This window comes from Macaca mulatta, chromosome 9 (assembly GCF_049350105.2).
Source record: "Macaca mulatta isolate MMU2019108-1 chromosome 9, T2T-MMU8v2.0, whole genome shotgun sequence".
In the NCBI taxonomy this organism is placed as follows: Eukaryota; Metazoa; Chordata; class Mammalia; order Primates; family Cercopithecidae; genus Macaca; species Macaca mulatta.
The window spans coordinates 91,682,355-91,705,373 of NC_133414.1; positions in this window are offsets into that span (position 1 = coordinate 91,682,355).

Below are 23,019 nucleotides of genomic sequence, written 5' to 3' on the forward strand. Positions count from 1 at the left end.
AACATGCTAACGAACATGGTGGTTTAAAAATAACTCATTCATTCAACAGATATTTGAATGTTATGTATCAGAAACTACAGGAATCATTGGGGAATCAAAGATGACAAAGTGCATCAATAGAAATTCCCTAATTTCAGACAAATTGGAGAAGGGATTTTTTTTTAAGCGTACATATTGGAAATGATAAAATATTTAAAGTTTTCCATGGATATTTATATTTTCTATCACATAAACTAAAATCTTTAGAATCAACCTAGAAGGAGAAGTGGGCCATAGGAGAAACAAATTGATATGGCTATGAAAATGCAATAACTTAAGCTTAAGTAGGTAAGTTTTTTGTTTTTGTTTTTGTTTTTGCGTGTATTTGAAATTTCAGGAATTAGTGACCAAGTTATTCTTTTCATTATTAGTTAAAAAGAGGGTACTGTTGAACACCTACTGGTTTTCCAGGCACTATATCTTGCTTTGGAGATTTTAAAAAGTTAAAAAGGATTCAGTACCTATTATCAAGACATATACTGACTGAAAGAGAAGAAAACATGTTGATGTGGGATAAAGTAGTGGAATTATGATTGACTTTTCAATATCCAGCAGGGTTGTAAAGATAGAGAAGTCATTCTAATAGCATGCAAGAGGAAGAAGAGAGTGTAATTTATAAGATCGTAGTGCTAAAGGTGGTTGTATTGAATTCCACCTTAATGCCTGCTTCTTTGTGAATGCTATGAGGAGGAGCAATACTATGTGATGTAGTAGTTTTTTCCCTCCTGATTAAGATAGGCTGCTTAACTGCTAAAAACAAAACAAAACAAAAAACCATGGAACCCCACTGCCACAGTCCCCAAGTTATAGCTAAGTGTAAAGACTAAATAAAAGCTAAAGAGAAAGAATAAAAAGTGAAAATAATTGTAAGTAAAAATAATCACGTGAGGATTTTGTTTAAATGCAGATTCTGATTAAGTAGACTGGACTGGACTCTGATGCTGGTCCATGGACCGCACTTTTGACTAACAAGATTTGCAACAAGTTCCTTGGAGGTAGGGTGTGCACTACCACTTGAACAGAGGCCCAACTAGAGCTGTTTGAAGGCCAAGAGAGTGCTGACAACAGAAAAGGAAATGGGCTTAGAATGTGAAGAAAATACAGCCAGAAATGGCTTAAGATAACGCTGGCCACTAAATTGGAAGAAAAAGTTCATTGGAAAGTTAATGTCAAGGACATTAAACCATGCCTCCTGCAACAAGTTTTGGGAGTCCTGTAATGATAGACTTGTTATTTTCTATTATTTGTGCCACTGGCCTTTTTTTTTTTTTTTCTTTCTGTGTGAATAATTACTACTTTGCCAACCTAAGAAAATATCTGCATATGCTTGTTAATTACATTGTTCTTGTCATCTGACAACATTCTAGATGTGCTTTGGGCATAAATGACATGGTACCATAGGCTCAAATGCCAAGAAATGTTGAAAACCAAGTCTTTCTAAGAGGAGTTAGGAAGGTCTTTAAAATTATTATTTAATGAAAGTTAGATTTTTAAAGTGCCTTGGAATAGGCTCTAGGACAATGATGAGTGTGGAAGCATCGTGTGGAGACAGTTCACAGAGGAATAACCAGTCTCACCTCATACACTTTAAAGATCATACACTCAAGGTAAATAGACCTAGTTTATAGCTTTTGAGGCTTTAATGCAGTTCAAATAACATCCTCATATTTACAAATTTGTAAAGAAACTGTAATACCATAACTTTTAATTCTTACTCGTTTTAACTCCCAGTTTCCACTCTTCATAGTGGTTGGCCCTGACCCACCCAAGTTATGTCAGAGGTGGAGGGGATAATCAGTCCAACTCGTGGACTAGCCTGACCACTCTGTCCGCAATTATTGCTGCATAACACCCCAAAGGGTCAGCGTAAGTCTTAACCCCGTTTATTATTTGGATGGGTCTGCAAGTTGGCTGAGCAGTTCTACTGATCTTGGCTAGACTTATGTCTCTAGAATCAGCTGGCAGGTCATCTGGGGGTAGGGGTGGGACAATATGTCTCATATTTCAGCAGGCTAGTCCCGGCATTTCTCTTAGTTGTAGTTAGGAGTTCAGGAGAAGCTGAAAACATGCAAACAGTTTTCAAGTTTCTGTTTAAGTTTGCTACTGTTGCTGAATGCAGTTAGAGTGGGAGGACGCTGAAGAAGGGTGTGGATACGGGGAAACCACAGTACAATCAACTACATGCTCCAACCTCAGATTAACTCACACAGGGCACCAAGAAAGTGTGTCTTGTCGTCCATGGCTTTCTGGGGCAGCAATGTCAGAACAAGTTAGACATTTAACTTGGATATTTAATTCTGTGAATCAGAACAGAGGCAGCAGGACAAGCAGCATATGCGAATTTTAAAATCCCTTTTCTTGTTTCTTTGTTTCTTCTTTCATCCGTTACCTCTTCTAAGTAGAGCCCACTGGGCAGTCCTAGAGTATTGCCGTCTTCCTCTTTAAATTATGATGTTATAGTTTGGAGAGTGGTTTGGTGTCCTAAGCAATCTTGTCTTATTCATGAGTTTCCTTGGTGATCAATGTCAACTGATTTTATTTGTAATGTAGGCAAACTGTTCGCTTCTATGACAGAAATAATGCAAAATAATGCATACCTTCTATTGTGTGTTATAAACACCAGTTCACTAGTTAATGTTGAAACTCTTTTCACAGATCTAGTAGTTTTAGTTCAGCTTTTAGATGCAGGGGCTACTTAGTTTTAAAATACTGTTTGAACTTGAATATGCTGTTTTATTTCAGTTTAGTTGGATTTTCATCATCCTAAATCAGAATTTCACATTAATTCATTGTCATTTTCTCCCTGCTATTTTTTTTTTCTTTTTAATGTACCAAAGAGGGTGAAAAGTCTTAGGAGGAATGCCTATTTACTTTATAATTTCCCTTTCCCATGCACTTCCCATTCATTTTTTCCCCAGAGGGGATACTGTTAGGTTTTTACTCTGTTATTGATAATAATATGTACATTTGCATATGTAATAATTAGTTTTGAATCTGTTTCTTGGGGATAATAAAATTAGTAAATCTCCTTTGAAAAATGGCAACATCTAGCACTCTGGCCTTATCCAAATATATCAGTGTGTTTATCCCTAACTTCTAGTTTCTAGATTTAAGTAAATTTGCCTAATCTTAAATAGAAGGGTTAATCAGACCTGTGCTCAGTTACTACACAAATATGTGCTATGTAGCTTTTCCAGGCTAATTTTTACTTTTTCCATATAGCTTTTGTAGAGACCTTACTTTCATGAAAGTGCTCAAGGATCTGAGTTTTTGAAATATGGTATCATCCATTTGAGATGAAGCCATAAATAGCAGATAACATATTAGAAGCTTCCACATAACAAATCTGCAAATAACTGAAGTGCATTTCTTCAAGTATTACAGTGTTCTCAAACTGTTTATAATAATCCTTCCAAAAGATATTGCACAATTCCTTATATTTTCAGAAGGAGATATTTAAGGTAAACAGTGGCTATTTTTTCACCGTATTTAAATAAGGTCAGGCCAGGAGGTGGTAGATGTTCTGTAGCCACTTTCAGAATCATTGTTATTCCTGCTCCTTCCTTTAATAAAACAAGGCAAGTGCCTCTGAAGTACCTGCTCTCCCTCCTTATTTCAGTTATCTATCCATAGCTCCTCCAATGATGTCAAACACAGTACCTGGCTCACATTCATACTCCACATTACAGTTTCTGAAGTTATTTTTGATGATTTTTTGTACACATAGGTCATTTTTCCGATACCTTGACCTCTCAGTCCCTGACCTCCTCACTTCCAGTGATTTTATTTTCTACCCCAACTTCAGCCACTCGTTCTCATGGGCACTCTAGACATTACTGATTAATATCCCACCCTATCTCCTCCTATACTTTCATCTTCCTCTTTCTACTATTTTCACCCACAAGGATCCAGTGCGTTGATTCTAACCTTTGCATTGTCCATCATCTTCATGTTCTTACTTTAAGCCTTATACAACTTGGATTCAAAAGTCCTTCATTACAGTCACTCCCATATACACAGTTACAGACTTTCTAGCCCTATTCCTTTCATTGTATTTCCCTGGGAAACTCAAACCCTGGTTTTCTTTATTTTCCACCAACTCAGTACCTGTACCTTAGAGATGAAAAAAGTTGGCATGTTCTCACTTAAAAGAGGGAGCTAAACAAAGGATACTGATGGACATAAAGATGGCAACAACAGACACTGGGAACTACTGGGGGTGGGGTGGGTCAAGGAATAAAAACTATTAGGTACTGTGCTTAGTACCTGAGTGATGGAATCAATCATACTCTAAACCTCAGCATCACACAATATAATATACCCAGGTAATATAATATATATTAATATAATCCATATAATCTATATAATATATAAATATATAATATAATATAATATGTATAATATAATACAAACCTGCAAAAGTATGGCCTGAATCTAAAATAAAAGTTGAAATTATTTTAATAAAAAGAGCTAGATGAAAATGGTTGGAGAAAAACACAGCAATCTTCCTGGTGTCTCTTGAAATTTATTACTTCAAACTCCAAGTGGTTTGAAGATTGCCTGCACTACTGTCAAGGCAATCTTACTACGCCTTCAAAGCCAATTACCCCACCATTCTCCAGAGGGCTGTTTCACCATGCCTCCTCCCTCAGCCTCCCTTAGTCCATGTTTTTACTTTTTCACTAAGAAAATGGTTGTAATCAAAATGTTAGCACATCTTCAAACCTACATATCCATCTCCTTCTAGATCCATATATATATATATATTTCTTTTCTGCTGTTATAATGGATGAACACTGCCATTTTCTACGTGAATTTAACTCTTCTCCTGTTGCCCTTAGATCCAATACTCTCTCTCATATTAAAAACCATCACTGGGCCAAGTGTGGTGGCTCATGCCTGTAATCCTAGCACTTTGGGAGGTCAAGGAGGGATGATCTCTTGAGCCCAGAAGTCCGAGACCAGCCTGGGCAGCACAGTGGGATCCTGCCTCTAAAACAGCAACAAACAAACAAAAAGGCATTTGTGGTAGTAGGTGCCAGTAGTCCCAGCTACTCAAAAGGCTGAGGTGGGAGGATCACTTGAACCCACGAGGTGGAGGATGCAGTGAGTTGCGATGGTGCCACTACACTTCAGCCTGGGCAACTGAGTGAGACCTGTCTCAAAAACAACAGCAAAACATTACTACTGCTATGCTCACTCCCGCAACTGAAATGTTTCTCTCTCTACTGTGGCATTCCCATTAGTATACAGGTAAGATTTTCCACACCTATGATATTCCCCCCTTTAAGCATCTATTATTGACTTTTCCTTTACTCCTACACCTACCACCCTATTTCTTTGCTCCCTTTTCAGCAAAATGCCTCAAGTTATTTCCAATTCTCCTTCTTTTCTCTGTTAACTCACTCCAGTCAGGCTTTCTCACCATCCCAGCCCTGACACCCCCATAAATTGAAACAGTTCTTGACAAGAACAACTTCTTTATTATTAAATCTGAAGTACAATTCTCCTCATTTTACATGACGTAATAGCATTGGATACAGTTGAATGTGTTCTCCATTATAAATGTTCTCTTTCTTCATTTGGCCTTATTGACATTTCATTCTCCATATTTTTCTCCCACATTTTATCTTCTCAGCACCTTTCATTGAATCATTCTCTATTCACCAACCCTTGAGTCTTGGTGTATTCTGAAAGTCAGTCTTCTCTTTTACGTAATACTTCTTTAGGTCAGGTTCTGAAACCTATTAGACTTAATAGGTTTCAATAATGACTACTTTATAAAACCATATTTGCTATCCTAAACTGAAACTTATAGGTAATATAATCTATTCACACATATGATTTTTAAAAATCAATACACAGAACACTGATAAAAAGTCAAGGAAGACCTAAATAAATTGAAGATATGGCATAGTTATGGATTGAAAACTCAGTTTTTAAGATGTCAGTTATTATCAAAATGATCTATAGATTTGAAACAATCCTGTTTTAAATCCTAGCAGAATATTTTTCCCTTAAAAAAATCTACATTCTAAAATATGTATGGAAAGGCAAAGGGAATAAAACAGACAAAACTATTTTGAAAAAGAATGAAGTTGTATGGCCAGGTGTAGTGGCTCATGCCTGTAATCCCAGCACTTTGGGAGGCCAAGAAGGATGGATCACCTGAGGTCAGGGGTTCGAGACCATCCTGGCCAACATGGTGAAACCCCATCTTTATTAAAAATACAAAAATTAGCCAGGTGTAGTGGTGCATGCCTGTGGTCTCAGCTACTCATGAGGCTGAGGCAGGAAAATTGCTTGAACTCAGGAGGCAGAGGTTGCAGTGAGCTGAGATCACGGCACTGCACTGCACTGCAGCCTGGATGACAGAGGGAGGCTCCATCTAAAAAAAAAAAAAAAAAAAAAAGTGAAGTTGTATAATTCACACTACCAAATTCCAGGGTTCACTCTAAAGCTGCAAAAAACAAAGACACTGTGGTATTGAGAGATAGATATAGATAAATGGAACAGAAAATAAAGTTCAGAAGTAGACACAAACAAATATGATCAATTGGTTTTTTAACAGCTTTATTATATAATACACAATAAATTGCACATATATAAAATATACAATCTGATAATTTTGATATATGCATATACCCTTGAAACCAGGAAAATGAACATGTCAATCAATTGTAAAAATTTCCTTATGCCCATTGGTAATCCTGCTTGTAGGCCCTCCTCATCATCCCTCCTTCCTTTCTCCATTCCCAGGCAAATAATGATCTGCTTTCAAGTACATACAGTTATTTGAATTTTTGTTATTTCTATACTTTTTATTTATTGATTTACTTGGTGTGGCTTCTTGCTTTCAGAATAATTGTTTTAAAATTTATTCTCATAGTTTCATGTATCAATAGTTCATTTCTTTTTAACTGCTACATAGTATTCATATATATATATATAGAGAGAGAGAGCACAATTTTCTTGTCTGTTGACCTGTTGATAGAAATTTAGATTATTTCTGGTTTTTGACTATTACCATAATAAAGCTACTATGAACTTTTGTGTACAAATCTTTGTATGAACATATGCTTTGGTTTTTCTTGGATAAATACCTAGAAGTAGACTGGCTGGGTCATTTAGTGGTTTAACATTTTAAGAAATTGCTGAACTGTTTTCCATAGTGATTTGACTATTTCACATTTTTACCATTCTGGTTGCTCCACATCCTCACCAACACTGGTATGGTCAGTTTTGTTTTTTTTTTTTTTCCCCCAATTTGAGGCATTCTAATAGATTTATAGTAGTATCTCATTGTGGTTTTAATTTGCATGTCACTGATGGCTAATGATGTCATTTTATGTGTTTATTTACCATGTATACATCTTCTTTGGGGAAGTATCTGTTTAACTTTTTAAGCATTCCTTTCTTATAGGCTTTCCCGCCCATATCATTATTGCACATTGGGAGTTAATGATACATCCTGGATACAAGTTATTTATTAGATATAATTTGCAAGTATTTTCTCCCAGTCTGTGAATTGTCTTTCATTCTCATTACAGAGAAAACATTCTTTTTGAAAACCAGAAATTTTTAAATTTGCAGAAGTGAATTCATCAATGTTTTTTCTTTTTTATGTATAGTACATTCGATACCGGCTCTAAGAAGTATTTACTTAACCCAAGGTCACAAAGATTTTTACATTATGGATAAGTCATGAATTATGATTCAAGATTCTTAGTACACATGTATTGAATGAACAAACGAAATTACACTTCTTACATTTTAAAATCACATAGCTTCATCTTGCAGTGCTTTTGTGTGTGTGTGTAAAACATTTTTAGGCTACAATTTATTTTCACTACAATCCCCATTGGGTTGATGAGAGAGTCTGGGCCCCCGATGGTTTAACAGTTCTGTCCACAGTATCAGGAACTTGGGTACAAACCCAAACACACCACACCACAATTCAAACAGAGTCAAGCTCCAGCCACAAGCTAGGTGTATTTCATTATTAGGAACGCACTAAAACATGCTAGTTATTTTTTCTAAACTAGGAGTGGGTATTAATTAGATTGTGAGAAAAGTTTAAGTAGAGTTTCTGCAGTTCAGTGGCCTCTCCTCTAGTGAAAATACTTGGACCTTGTGTAATAAATCATCCCATGTGTTCTCATAAAACAGTGGCATTATTTTTTAAAAGACCTTAAATAGTAAATGAACAAAAATAGAAAATTTAGGTTGTATTTTCATATCTGTAAATGTCTTTCTTAATGAAGAAATGAGCCTCTTCTACGTAAAAATTTGCAACTTGATTATTTCAGGCATTTTCAGCCTTTTCTACTCTTGATTCTTTTCCTGTCTTCATCATGTTCATTCCGTGAAAACGGGCCACAAAGGAGTGCGCCACAAAGAATATCACAAGACGGGCGGATCACGAGGTCAGGAGATCGAGACCATCCTGGCGAACACGGTGAAACCCCGTCTCTACTAAAAAAAAAAATACAAAAAACTAGCCGGGCGAAGTGGCGGGCGCCTGTAGTCCCAGCTACACAGGAGGCTGAGGCAGGAGAATGGCGTAAACCCGGGAGGCGGAGCTTGCAGTGAGCTGAGATCCGGCCACTGCGCTCCAGCCCCGGCGACAGAGCGAGACTCCGTCTCAAAAAAAAAAAAAAAAAAAAAAAAAGAATATCACAAGAAACAGGTTCTTTAAAAAGAATCTTTCTGAGGGAACCAAAGTTGAGGTGAGGCCAAAAGATTTAGAAGACACTTAGAGAGACACTGTGGGCTCCACAGCCTGGATCAGCTGCTTCCTCTGGGCCAGGCCTGTGAAGCAGTGATGGTGAGTATTGCAGCAGAAGCAGGTCCTGCCTTACCCTCCAGGACACAAACGGATCCAGTCAGTACATGAGGCCACTATTGTCCATTTTACAAATGAGGGAACGGAGGCCCATGTCTAACGTCATGCAGTTAATTGGTGTTAAAGCTAAGATGTGGGCCCAGGGCTGGTGGGCACTTGTCTTTCTCCCTTGGTAACTATCATTTCTCCACATTTAGGTACACAATTTGTTCATTTGCATCAGTACGAAGTTAGAAAAGTCCCACCCAAAGACAGACAGACAGACTGACAGACAGACATACTTTTATCTAGTAGCACTTGAGGAAAATAACACAGTTGGCTCTATGTATCTGCAGGTTCCTCATTTGCAGATCCAACCAATCAGAGATGGGAAATATTCAGGAAAAAAAAAAAAAAAACTCCAACAAAAATAACAATACAACAATTAGAAATAATACAAATTTTAAAATACAGTAAAACAACTATATAGCTTTTACATTGTATTATGTATAGTACATAATCTAGAGATGATTTAAAGTACACAGTAGGATATGGGTAGGCAACCTGCCCATATAAAATGATATTTTATATCACAGACTTGAGTATTCACAGATTTTGGAATCCATTTGGAACCAATCCTCCACAGATACCAAAGGATGACTGAATTAGATAAAATTCAGCAAGTATGTCACTAATACCACCCTCTCTTTCCCACTATATCAGGGAGTGTCACTGTGAGGTGGAATTTCTTCCTTCTCCCCGAAAGGAGAAAAACTACTGAACTCATAGGATTCATTTTCCCTGGCTGGACAGAGATTGGTGACTTGGAGTTAATAATCTTTAACAATAAATAGAAGAGGTGATCTCCAGAAGAGATGAGGGGTTCTGGGAAAACACTGATGGCAATATTGTTTACCTTGATTGTGACAGTGGTTATACAAATGTTATCTATTTGTCAAGACTTGAGAAACTTATGAATGGTTGCATTTTGTTATATGTAAATTATAATTAAATAGGGTTATGAAAATAAGCAATAGGCAATGTAAAGCCTGCACATGCTCTGCCAACTGTCCTTGTTCTAAAACACATTCAGTTTGTTTTCATGAAAATTAAGCAGTAAAGCACAGAGCAGACCACAATCTGACTGAAAGAAAAACACATTTTCTGGTTTATAAAGGTTAAATGTCCTTCCCCCAGCAACATCTCTTAGCAGACCACTAATTATTTTAATCTCTAGCTCTTAAACTTGTATTCTAAAAGAACAAATTAGAGATCCATGCATTCAAGTTTAGTTTCTTCTGAGTGTTCACACACTTGAACACCCTTCGTTTACTTAGATGGATAAGTCACCAAGTCGGCAAACATTGGGTTACTTTCTCATGAACTATTCTAATTTTTGGCCTGGTTATTCCGGATATTTTACTGAAGTTAAACTGTGATCTAAAGTATAGTAACTAGAAGTTAAATTGTGGTCCAAAGTGTAGTAACAGTAGCTAGTATTCATTGAGTTCGTAGTCAGTCCCAGCACTGTACTTTACATGAATTAAGCCATTAGCCATTTAGCAGCCAAAGTAATTAGAAATAGTCACAGTGTAATTTAGCTACATCAGAGCAGTAAGAATACCAAAAAGTCTTAGAAAAATATAGATTCCTTTCTAGTGATCCTTAGCTCCATCTTTGGAGTCAACGCCATCTTTCCAGTTGTCTCTGCAACAAAACGAAAAAAGAGTCATCTTTGACTTTTTCTTCCAAATCCATTCTATTAGTAAGGTTTGTTGGTTCTACCTTCAAAAATGCACCCAGAGTCCGACTCCCTCTCACCACCTCCAGTGTTAGTCCCCATCATCTCTTTCCAGGGTTGCCCAGTGGCCTTTTAGATTCTTGCATGCTTTCCCTTTTGTCACCCTATCCTTTTTCTCCATTAGCAGTGAGAATGAGGATGTTAAAATCCGAGTCAAATCATTTCACTCTCCCACTCAAGATCCTCCAATAGTATCCCATCTCACTTGAATAAAATCCAAAATACAGTTTTCCAGAGCCTTATATTCTCGAAACTGTGGCTGCCTCTCTGATCTCATTTCCTTACATTCCTATCATACTTAGCCCTCTGGCTAAGCTGGCATTGCCCTTCACGCAGTTCTTCCTCCTACGCCTGGAATTTGCACTTGCCTTTACCTGGAACTTTCAATTCTCACATCTAAATAGACTTCTCCCCAACGCTTTCCAGTTCGCTTTGCCTGTATCATTGCCCTAGAAGGTTTTTTGCTGGGTAAGAACAGCCAGTGCCTCATGACTCAGGCATTTTACACTGTCAAATGTTTCTTCGTAGCACTTATTATTATCTGACATATATTATGTTTTTCTGATTTATTTATTGTCTGTCTCTCCCATCCCGTGTCCCAGTGCCACCCACCCCCCCACCATATTCTCCCTCTGTAGAAGGGAAGCTCAAGGAAAGCAAAAGCTTTGTCATTTTTGTTTCTGGTTGCTTCTGTAGCATCTAGAACACGGTTTGGAACAGAGTAGGTGCTCATTATATGAAAAAGAAAGAAAGAAAGAAAGAAAGAAAGAAAGAAAGAAAGAAAGAAAGAAAGAAAGAAAGAAAGAAAGAAAGAAAGAAAGAAAGAGAAAGAGAAAGAAGGAAGGAAGGAAGGAAGGAAGCAGGCAAGAGAAAGAAAGAAAGAAAGAAAGAAAGAAAGAAAGAAAGAGAAAGAAAGAAAGAAAGAAAGCAGGCAAGAAAGAAAGAAAGAAAGAAAGAAAAAGAAAAAAGAAAGAAAAGAAAGAGAAAAAGAAAAGAAAAGAAAGAAAGAGAAAAAGAAAAGAAAAGAAAGGAAGGAAGGAAGGTAGGAAGGAAGGAAGGAAAGAAAGAAAGAAAAGTCTTTTTGGTGACTTTAAAATTTAGAGAACAAATATTTGTGATCTTGTTCCCCACTAGCTGCAGGGGCTTTTGAGGGTTCCAAGGCTGTTGGAGCATAAATGGCTCTAGTTGGCTGTGCTCTCTGGTAGTTCTGCTCTCCCTGCTTTTCGACAGCTACTCTCTTTCTTTTGAATAGAAGCTTTCTAGCAGGCAAGGAAGCAGTATGTTTGGGGAAGCGGTATGTTTGGGGGCCCTTTGTGTCTCTTCGCTTAATTGTCCTGGTTTGTATCCTTTATAATATGCTGTAATCATAAGTGTAGCACTCTCCTGAGATCTGTGAGTCATTTTAGTGAGTTACTGAACCCGAGGGAGTCCTTGAAACCCGCAGATTTGTAGCCAGTTGGTCAGAAGTATGGGTGTAATATTATTGTAATATTGATTCACACTGAATATGTGAATCAATAATATTGATTCACACTGAATCAATATTACAGCCAATAGCACTGTAACTCATGCCTGAATGAAGCTTATCTGCATGTGTATTTTCTTCCTCACGCATATTACAGCCTTCTACACTTAGGAACACTAGGCAACCCTTCAGTACTACTCTCGGTAGGGCCATTTTAAACAGCAATATCTCCAAAAAAAAAAAGTAAATAAAAATAATAAAAGTACCAAAATGCAAAATCATGGCAGTAAATAGACTGTGAAAAGGAAACTTGTTTTTGTGAGCTGAAGCAAGAAGGCAGAACATTACCTTGTTTCATGGCAGCTAGGAAAGTGTGCCTCCGGTGACTCAATTTTTTTTTTTTGTCTGCTCTGTGCGTGTCTGCAAATGACTGAGAAAATGCTGTCAATATTTATTGTTGTTTATGGTATTTATGTTGGGGCTGCAAATAAATTTTAGCAAGTAGGTGAATTTGCAAATACGAAGTCCATGAATAATGAGATTCAACTCTGTATACATTAAAACACCCCCACCTACACACACACAAGCAAACACACACATTTGATTACAACCTTCTATCTTACATCTTAGAAAACATTTGAGGCCTGGTGCAGTGGTTCATGCCTGTAATCCCAGCACTTCGGGAGGCTGAGGTGGGAGGATGACTTGAGGCCAAGAGTTTGAGACAAGCCTGGGCAACAAAGCAGAACCCTGTCTCTATAAAAAAATTTTAAAAACCAGCCAGGCATGATGACTCAGGCCTATAGTCCCAATTACTTGTGAGGCTGAGATGGGAGGATCACTTAACCTCAGGAGTTGGAGGTTACAGTGAGCTATGATCACGTCACTGCACTCCAGCCTGGACAACAGCCCTTAATCTTGTTTAATTCTGCAGCTGCTCTTTCTGCTCCATAACAAGCTAGGGTAAGACTCAGCTCCTTTTCCTTCATTTCCTCTCATACTAATCACACAGAGACTTTGTTTGTGTAGCAGGATTAGAGGAAGGCTTACGAATGATAAACTTGGTTGCATTACAATAACACAAACAAATTGAAATAGAATATTAAACATCTGTGTCTTAAACTACCCTTTAGTCCCTGCATCTCTCCCTCCTGGAATTTTTAACAGTTACTATATCTGAGTCCTTAATGTCTTTATTAAAAACAACAAGCCATCTACCTACTTCAGATATTAAGCTTAACATCACTGGCCAAGACTTCCAGTCTCAGTTTTGTTCCCCTGTTTCTCAACAACGTCTGTGAATAGAGGAACAGAGGTTTAATTTTACAAAAATGAATTATGATAGCCACTTTTGGCAAGCACGGTTGACTATGGTAGTTTCGGTAACATTTTTCTTCCTCTATGTTACTGATGTCAAACCCATTTAATCCACATACACTCTCTATGAGAAAGTTTTATTCCAAATTTACAGATGAGGAAAAGGCCTGCGGAGGTTAAGCAGCTTCCAACTTCTGAACACTGCTCAAGCTCACAGAGCTTAGGATAAGGAGTTCAATGCAAATCGAAGCGGCCAAGGGATTTAACTACTGCATTAGATTTACTTACTTCCCAATTCTGTAATTTCCTTAAGGGATACTTGCATTAGTGATAATATGCTGTACCACGTACATCGCTGTGGAAAAAATTCCTGTCTTTAATCAAATTAAATGCTGAAAATACCATCCAAATTAAAAGTTAAAGATGTGGGTTTATGGACTCTTGCATTTCATAGAGATACTCTGCATGGTAAAGAAGCTATTGAAAGGCAATACCAAAAACCAAATTTGTTTCTATTTGAGAGTACTATATAAAAGGGTTTTAAATAAGTACTTAATTATATTGGTTAATTAGGTACCCGCAATATTAGGGCAATTTTCTGATGTAAGGCAATTCTGAAAGTATGCAAATTAAAGAAGTAAAAGTACAATGGTGGAAGCATGTCCAGATTATATAAATGAATTAAAAATTTTCAATTTGTCACTAAGCAGATTGCTTGCTTTCTTTTAAATATACAGAAAAAGCATATGGATTCTGAAGATAAACCACATATGAAAAAGTTTTAGTTTTTAAAAAAATTTTTTACAGCTTTACTGAGATGTCATTCAAGACATATTAGTAAATTTGTGATTTAAATTTATAAACCATCACCACAATCCAATTTTAGAACTTTTCCAGCACTGCCCAAATTTCCTTTAATTTTACCTTTTAAGGAGTGTTAAGAGCAGAAAACACACGCAAATCATCCGCCTTAACGAGAAAAGAAAAAAATCTCCTAGTACCACCTAGTGGTGTATAAGTAGATAGCGAGTTGATTTTGGAATTTTTGAAATCCAATACTCAGATTAGACATTTCTCTTCCATGGGATTGCGAATCAGCTGCTAATATTTCTGTTTTTTAACCGAAAGTCAACTTCAAAATATCCACAAGCTTATCCAAAATATCTACTAGATAAATTTTAAAACTTTAGTTTTAAAAACAAACAATATCCTTCAAATGAAAGTTTACTTGGAGTCCCAGTATGTTTAGCTGATAAATAGTTAATCATTGGATGGTCTACTCGCTCCCTTACTTGCTGAAAATAACTGTAGAAAGTAAAGTTAGAAATAACTGGAGAAATACACAAAGTGGAAAGAGTAGTTATCTTTGAGTACTGGAAGATGAGTGAGGTTTTCCTTTGGTTTTATTTTTTTGCTGGAGTGTGTATGTATAATTGAACAAAAAACTGTAATACATTTTATTTAAAAATTGAATATAAAATTTTAAAGTATTGCAAAAATGCCTACCGAGGTCCTTGCAAAACAGCAATATTCCATGAATATTATTTGCCCTTCTCATTTCCTTCCTATTGGTGACAGTAACTCTCCATCACTCACAGGCTGAGGACAAAGGAAAATGTCTATGTTTTATGGTTAGCTTGAGCTGCCATAACCTGGTGTTATAGACCAGGTGGTTTAAACAATATAAATTCACCTTCTCGCAGTTCTTGGGGCTGGTAGTACAATGGTTAAGGTGGAAGGCAATGGTTAATTAGGAATGTCTTGTTTCAGCCTCGCTATGTAATTCCTTGCAGGAGTCTCTGCTAATGATATCTGGCTTCATGGAAACTCAATGTCCAATGAGTGATAAAGTCATGTTGTGTAAGGTTCATATGGTGAAATGCACATAATTCTGATAGTGTTCCTGGAAAACAGTGCTTTATTAGTGAAAAATTATTCAGAGAAAGAATAATTGCAGCAAATAGAGTTATGTAAGAAGTCATGTCAAATAGAATAATAGTAGTAAATGCCTAATTTGGATTCCACTTCTGGTTCTGATTCTTACTATCCATGTGACCTTGAGCAAACCACTTGATGTCCTCTTGAGTTTGTTTCTCAACTGTCAAATGGGGATAATAAAAATATCTACTTTATAGGGTTGTTATGAGGATTAAATGAAATAATAAACATATAGCATATATTAAACACTCAAGAAACATTAGGCATTGCTACCATTATTTTACATTAATATTATTTTCTTAGGACGGCATATGAAAGAGCTGTCTTAACTGTGACTTTGGGGGAAATCTAATCACACCACTCCCATAGGTGTAGATTACAAAACTGTCTGGGAGAGATAGACACAGTGCTGTCCTTGGTTCTGAAACCACCACACTAAGTAGGACATAATAGATGTGAAACCTTAGGATACCGGTGACTGCTGCTCCAACCTCTTCCAAGAATTTTGAAACAGGCAAGGGCAAAAGTGGAGGAAAATATGGAGGAGGAGGAGAAAGAGGAGGAGGAAGAGAGAGAGAAGCATAACTCCTAAGAACTTGCTAGGCAAGGGGTTGGAAGAAACGTGTTTGACATTGTTTTCAAAGTGCATTGCTTGCTGTCATCAAGCAAGAAACAACCCCCTTGTATTTGGCAGAGAGTTGTAGGTGTGTGTTGAGGAGGTACTTTATATATTCCTTTCCTCAAGCTATCCTTGGTGTACTTCCCTATCTCTGTGGCTAATCACCCTGTATCAGTACCTAATCAGTAAACTGAGAGTTCCCTGAAGGCAGGGACTGGGTCTCCTGCACTCTTGTGAGGACAAAGGAAAATGTCCATGTCTTAGTTAGCTTGGGCTGCCATAAAAAGTGTTGTAGTCTAGGTGGTTTAAGCAATATAAATTCATTTTCTCACAGTTCTGGGGGCTGGAAGTCCAAGGTAAGGGTGCCAGCATAGTTGAATTCTGGTGAGGGCTCTTTTCCTGTCTTGTACATGACCACCATCGACTCCTTGTGTCCTCACATGAGGGTAAGGGAGAATGGTGAAGAGAGCTTTATAGAGCAAACTCTCTGGTCTCTTTTTATAAGGACACAAATTCCATTATCACGAGGGCCCCTAATTACCTCCCAAAGACCCTATCTCCAAATATCATCACATTGGGGGTTAGGGTTCAATATGTGAAATATGAGGGGACATAAATTTTTGGGTGGACATCAATCTACGATAGCTTGTAAAGTGGGAAGCACACAGTTTCTGTAACTGAAGGCCCTCAATAAATGGTAGTTTTATAAAAAGAAGCAGCTGTATACTGGGCCTCACTGTTTTCGTCTCACTATATAATTCTACTTTTTCATGTTGCAGATTAAGTAAGTTGAATCTGGGGTCAGCACATTTGGCTTTGTTATTGTCTTTGTTTCCTTAGCCATGTGCACCTGCTCATCATAGAAGATGTGCAGATTGACTGTGCTGAGAATGGCAGACAGAGGTGTGGAACACAGCAGCAGGGAGCCTCCATAGCAGAAAAGGCCAGAGTCTAACTACACTAAGGGATGACTGCTGGGTGGAGCCTGAGTGCATTGTATTATAGAGTTTAATGTGCACTGGTAGCTATGACTTACATAGTACTTAGTGTATGCCAGCTGTTCTAAGAATTATATATATTCATTTTAATTATTACAAAAACCCTAATGGATAAAACTGTTATTATTTGAATTTTACTGATGAAGAAATTAAGGCAAAAATATGTAGAAAACCTTGACAAAGGTCACACAGTAAGTGTCACAGGGGGGATTTGAATTCAGGCTGTTGGATTTTTGTGTTTTAACCACCATGGTATAGTATCCTTCCTGAAATTTAAGTAACATACTACAAAGAATTTTCTTCTTGGGTTTAGTCTGCTAGCATATACTAGATCTTCCTATGGTTAATACCTAAAGACTGTGAGGAGTGGTGGGGGGAGTGGGGCAAGACTGAAGATGAGAATTGAGAAGTGGCTTCCTCTGGGAAAGTGATTTACTCAGGTAAGGGAGAGACAGTGTCTTTCAGAAGGTGGCACAGCCTCACCAGGACAGGGCAGAGAGGGCTGATCCATTTGTCTGAGGAGGTTTAGGGGAAGTTGGAGTCTTGGTGTAGTCCAAATCTTCTAAATTCTGTCCCACTCCTTTGTGACCAATGCTATAACTGTAATGTAAGAAATCATGAAACTGTGACCTCAGACTGGAAGAAATTCAGTCTCTAATTATCTTAGCTTTAGTGCTAAATAATAATAAAAAGTCTTGAGTTCATCACAGTTCAGCGAATTCAAGCATTTGAGCTTTTCTTTGTTTAAACTTTCTGGTTTTGTTAGAAGTTGCTACTCCACAATATTGAATTCCTTTAGTTTTTCATACTAGTCTAAGGTCAGAGAGCAGCTCAGTTTCCTTAAGTCTCTTTTAAAGGTCAATTTATTCCAGGTGACCATAGGAATTTGTTTAATTAGATAATTCGCCACAGCGTGCTATGGGCTGCTAAAGTCTAGTTTCTGAGAATTAACATGGTTCTTACTACCTTTAAGTCAAATAACCAGTGCCAGATTTTTCCATATTCCTGAGGGTTGAGTGTCTGCAACTAACTCTTGATGACATAGTAGAAAATTTTGAGCCAGAAATATCATTTCCATCTATGTTTGTTTCCTAGGACTGCTGAACCAAATTACTACAAACTGAGCGGCTTAAAACAATAGAAATTTATTCTCTCACAGTTCTGGAGGCTGGAAGCCCTAAATCAAGATGCTGGCAGGGCCATGTACCCTCTGAAGGCTCCCTGAACTTTCAGAGACTCAAGGACTCCTTCCTTTGTCTTTTTCTAGCTTCTGGTAACTCCCAGCATTCCTTGGTGTTCCTTGGTTGATATGGTTTGATTGTGTCCCTGCCCAAATCTCATCTTGAATTGCAGTTCCCATAATCCCCATGTGTCATGGAAGGAACCAAGTGGAGATAACTGAATCATAGGGGCGGTTTCCCCATCCTGTTCTCATGATAGTGAGTTAGTTCTCATGAGATTTGATGGTTTTATAATGGGAGTTCCCCTTCACTGGGCACTCATTCGTCTCCTTCCTGCCATAATGTGAAGAAGGACATGTTTGCTTCCCCTTCCGCCATTGTAAGTTTCCCGAGGCCTCCCAGCCATGCTGAACTGTGAGTCAATTAAACCTCTTTCCTTTATAAAGTACCCAGTCTCGGGAATGTCTTTATTAGCAACATGAGAATGAACTAATATATTGGTTTGTACCTGTCTGACTCCCATCTCTGCCTCTGTCTTTATTTGGCCTTTCCCCCTCTATGTGTGTCTGTGTCTCTGTGTCTCTAAATTTTCCTTTCCTTACAAGGACACTAGTTATTGAATTTAGGGCCCACCCTCATCCAGTATGAGCTCATCTTAATTTGATTACATTTGCAAAGGGCCTGTTTTAAAATAAGATCATGTTTACAGGTACTGGAAGTTAGAACTTGAAAATAAATTGTATTTTAGCTTTTTAATTGTTTAATGCTTGCTTTTAAATCAAATTATACAGTCACATAGATTAAAGTGCCAAATCATTCTGAAATTCTTTTTCCAAAGCACCTTTATGCCTTTTATTCCATTTCTTTTCTTGCAGAAAATTATTTGCTCACAGATAAACTGTGTTTTAAAAATTTTAGCTTTTGTTTCCTGAGCACAGCTAGCTGTATTTCAGCTTCTTCCTCAGTCTTGCCCTCTTTTACTTGAGTCCTGGTTGAACATAACTTTTTGTGGGACACAATTTATCATCATTGCACACCATTGGTGGTTATAGTTCCTGTTATCATTTTTGCATGTCTTATACCTTCAGGACTCTCACATTCCTGCTAAACATCTCCTAAGACTTCTGAATTAGGCAAAGGAACAAATGACAGGAAAAGCACATTATAAAATGCAGGACACAGGAAAGTGAATGTGCCATCTGACAGTAGCTAATTTCCACTGGCTATAATTGGATCCATCCCTAAAAATATGGTAAGTTGCTTACCTGGTACTGAGCACTGATGTTGGCAGGCAGGCAGTAGCCCTCCAGTAAAAAGATGATATTGTCAATTCCTGTAATCTCCTCTTTAATACATTTTTTCTAAACAAATGTAAATTTTCAACAGATTTTACTTGTGTATCTACATTTTCTTGTGTGGCATGGGGAAGAGGAGACAAGCAGTATAATAGAAAATGATATTTCATTTCTATTCACTCCAGTAATAAGTGTCAACAGGTCTCTTAACTCTTTCAATGTTCAACAATATTTCATGATTCTGCCAGGAAGGCTGGAGACTAAAATATTTCTGAATAAAAAATTAAGCTTTCATACAGGCTATTCCGTTTCTTGGAAAGTAACTAGAAGCCTTCTGTGAAAAGAAACTATGCCATTTCAAATCTACTTGGAGGAGTCAATTATTTCCCCCAAAATATTCTCCTCTGCATTCCATTAAACAATTGATTGGCTTGTCAAATGCCCATTTGCTTTCCAGAGATGGTGTTCTTGATACCAAAGAGGTATTACAAATCCTTGTCAGTGCATTCAAAAAGGTTTATAGTCTTTTCATGTGAAAAGAATGGATAATATAAAACTATTAGTAAATCATGGCATATCATAAACAGAAATGAAAGGTAGTCTGATTTTCACTGAAAGTCATTGGCTGCCATCAGTCCTCAGGGCTTGAACTATCTAGCACTTCTGCTTAATAACATCCCAGACAGCATTGCTTCAAAGGCTCCATAAAAGGTGAAGGCTAAAAAAACTTCAAGTAATTAAATGTTGGACTGAATAAACAAATGTTTCCCAAAAAAGATTTGCATGCATACTTTTTTTTTCTTTCCAAACCTAGTTTTGGCCTATTTTTCAAATTCAAAATCTCGAGAAGCAGACAACTTTCCAAACCCAAATGAACCATCTGAGAACATTAAAAAGGGGCTGGATTCACCACCAAAGTCTGAGAGTTAAAAAAATTTACTTCAGTGTGTATCCTGTGCTAGAGTATGCTGGCTATCTCTTCAATGTCTATTCTCTTTTTCTTCTGCAGTAATAGAACCCCCAGTTTTCATCTTGGTACATGGAAGCCTATAATAAAGTATACATTTCCCAGATCCTCAGAAAGCTTGGTGTAGTCATGACCAAATTCTGGTCAATGAGAATGTTCATGTTGCATCTTTTTCAGGCCACACCGTTTTAAAAGGAAGGGGTTTGCTTTTCCCCTCCTTTTCCTTTTTTTTTTTTTTTCCTGATAGCTGAAATGCAAATATGATATTGAGCTATCTTGGACTATGCAGATGCATGTAACACACTAGACTTGTATCTCATTGTTTTCATTTGCCTATCTCTAAATATTAATTAGGCTGAGCATCTTTTTTCATATATTTACGGATCATTCAAGTGCAGCATTCAACTCAATGAGTTGAAGAGAGTAATAAGACACATCTAAAGAAGCAAGAAGGAGAGAAATAATAAAGATGTTTATTTTTAACCTTTCTTAATTCCTAGTGAGTCCATGTAAACAATAAATTTCCCAAGTGCTGCCTTAGCTATGTCAAACTAAATTTTACATAAACTGGGTTTTGTCTGCATTCAGTTATAAATAGATCTTTATTTTCTTTAAGGTTTTTTTTTTTCCTCTTAGCCCATGGATTGTTTGGTCATATATTATTTAGTTCTCAAATATTTGTTACATCTCAATAGCTATATTTTTGGTATTAATTTATAAACTTATTGTACAAACTATTGAATAATAGTTTGAAGTACATATTGGTCATTTGGAATTTATTGAGATAATTGTAAAGGCTTGAAATGGTTCATTCTTATATATGTTACATGTATATTCAAAACGTATGTCATCTACTATGTCTAATGTATCAGAATGGTGCAAAAGTAATTGTAGTTTTTGCCATTAAAAGTAATTGGATATATGAAATGTATTTAAATAGTAAACTTTAATAGTGGGCAAAAATTGCAATTACTTTTGCACCAGCCATATATATATATATATATATTTTTAAAATTATACTTTAAGTTCTAGGGTACATGTGCACAACTTGCAGGTTGGATACATAGGTGTACATGTACCATGTTGGTTTGCTGCACTCATCAACTCATCATTTACATTAGGTATTTCTCCATACCAGCCTAATATTTAAATAAATTTCATATATCCAATACTAATTATTCAAGTATTTGATATCTTCATTTGTTATTGTCTGCTTGTTCTATTAGTTTCTGAGGAAATTATGTTATAAATCTCTTACTGTTGTTGTTCTTTTTAGAATAATGCTTTTTAAGCCGGGTACAGTGGCTCATTCCTGTAATCTCAGCCCTTTAGGAGGCCGAGGCAGGAGGATTGCTTGAGCCCAGAAATTCAAGACCAACCTCAGCAGCATAGTGATGTTCCTGTCTCTACGAAAAAATTAAAAAATTTTCTGGGCACCGTGGCTTGCATCTATAGTCCTAGATACACAGGAGGCTGAGGTGAGGATCACTTGAGCCCAGGATTTGAGGCTGCGGTGAGCAATGACCATATGACTTCACCCCAGCCTGGGCAATAGAGTGATGTCTCAAGAAAAAATAAAATAAAGAGAATAATGTGTTTTGCATTTATTTTGATGAGCAATTAAATATACTTCTTTTGGTCTTTGTCAAATGATACAGAAATTGATTGCATTTATAGTTTGGCTTGATTAGATTATTTTCAATTATTTTAGTGTTCAGAGACAGCATTCTTATTTTGAGAGAGGAGCTTACTTTTACTTATTATTTCTCTCTCTTCCAGTGTGCCCATCATGTTTGTTTAGTGATTTTGCAATTATAAAAGGAAGGATGAAATTTTAACAAGAAGCAATGTTTTCAGGAAGTTTCACCCGGAGTGCCTAGCAGCATCAAAGGATTCACGTGAAAACCTGAGGACTGTGCAGAATGAATAGGTAATTACGCTGAAACACTGGCTGCATTTGATCATAGTGTTAAATGACATGGGAGCCTTCAGAATGACAAGCCAAAGAGACAGGGAAAATGGTCCATTTTTATGCTTGCGTTCAGGCAAGTATGCACAGCCGTGTAGAAATATGACTGGACAAAAAGGGTGTGATATAACACTAATAGACTGAATAGGGAAACCCAGAAAGGTCTGTCTGGATTCTAATACGGCCTCTGAGCAGCATTTCTTCCTCCTGGGTGTGGCACAGGAACTTCTCTGGAATGAGGGGCCAGGGACAGGAGGGAAGAGGGTTGGAGAATAACTTTTGCTTCTGATACTGCTTCTGAGGGCTTCATTTGGGGGTATTGTTTTCCTGAACCCCAACAGTACATAGTTCATGTTGACTGAGCCAGGACTGCATCTCAGCTCTATCTTCCCCCAAAGACTGGCTTTTCCTTTTCACCACCCTGCCTCCTTAGGGCAGATTTATTTGGAGTAAAAATCAGTGGATGACTGTGGAGCATGGGGGTATACTTCTTCTTGAGTTGTGTAATTCAAGTGTCATGCTACAGGGTAGGACAAACACCTCTAGTGCCATGAGGGGTATAGTTAAAACGAGGCCTATTGGGAGAGCTTGAAAGAGTCAGCCCAT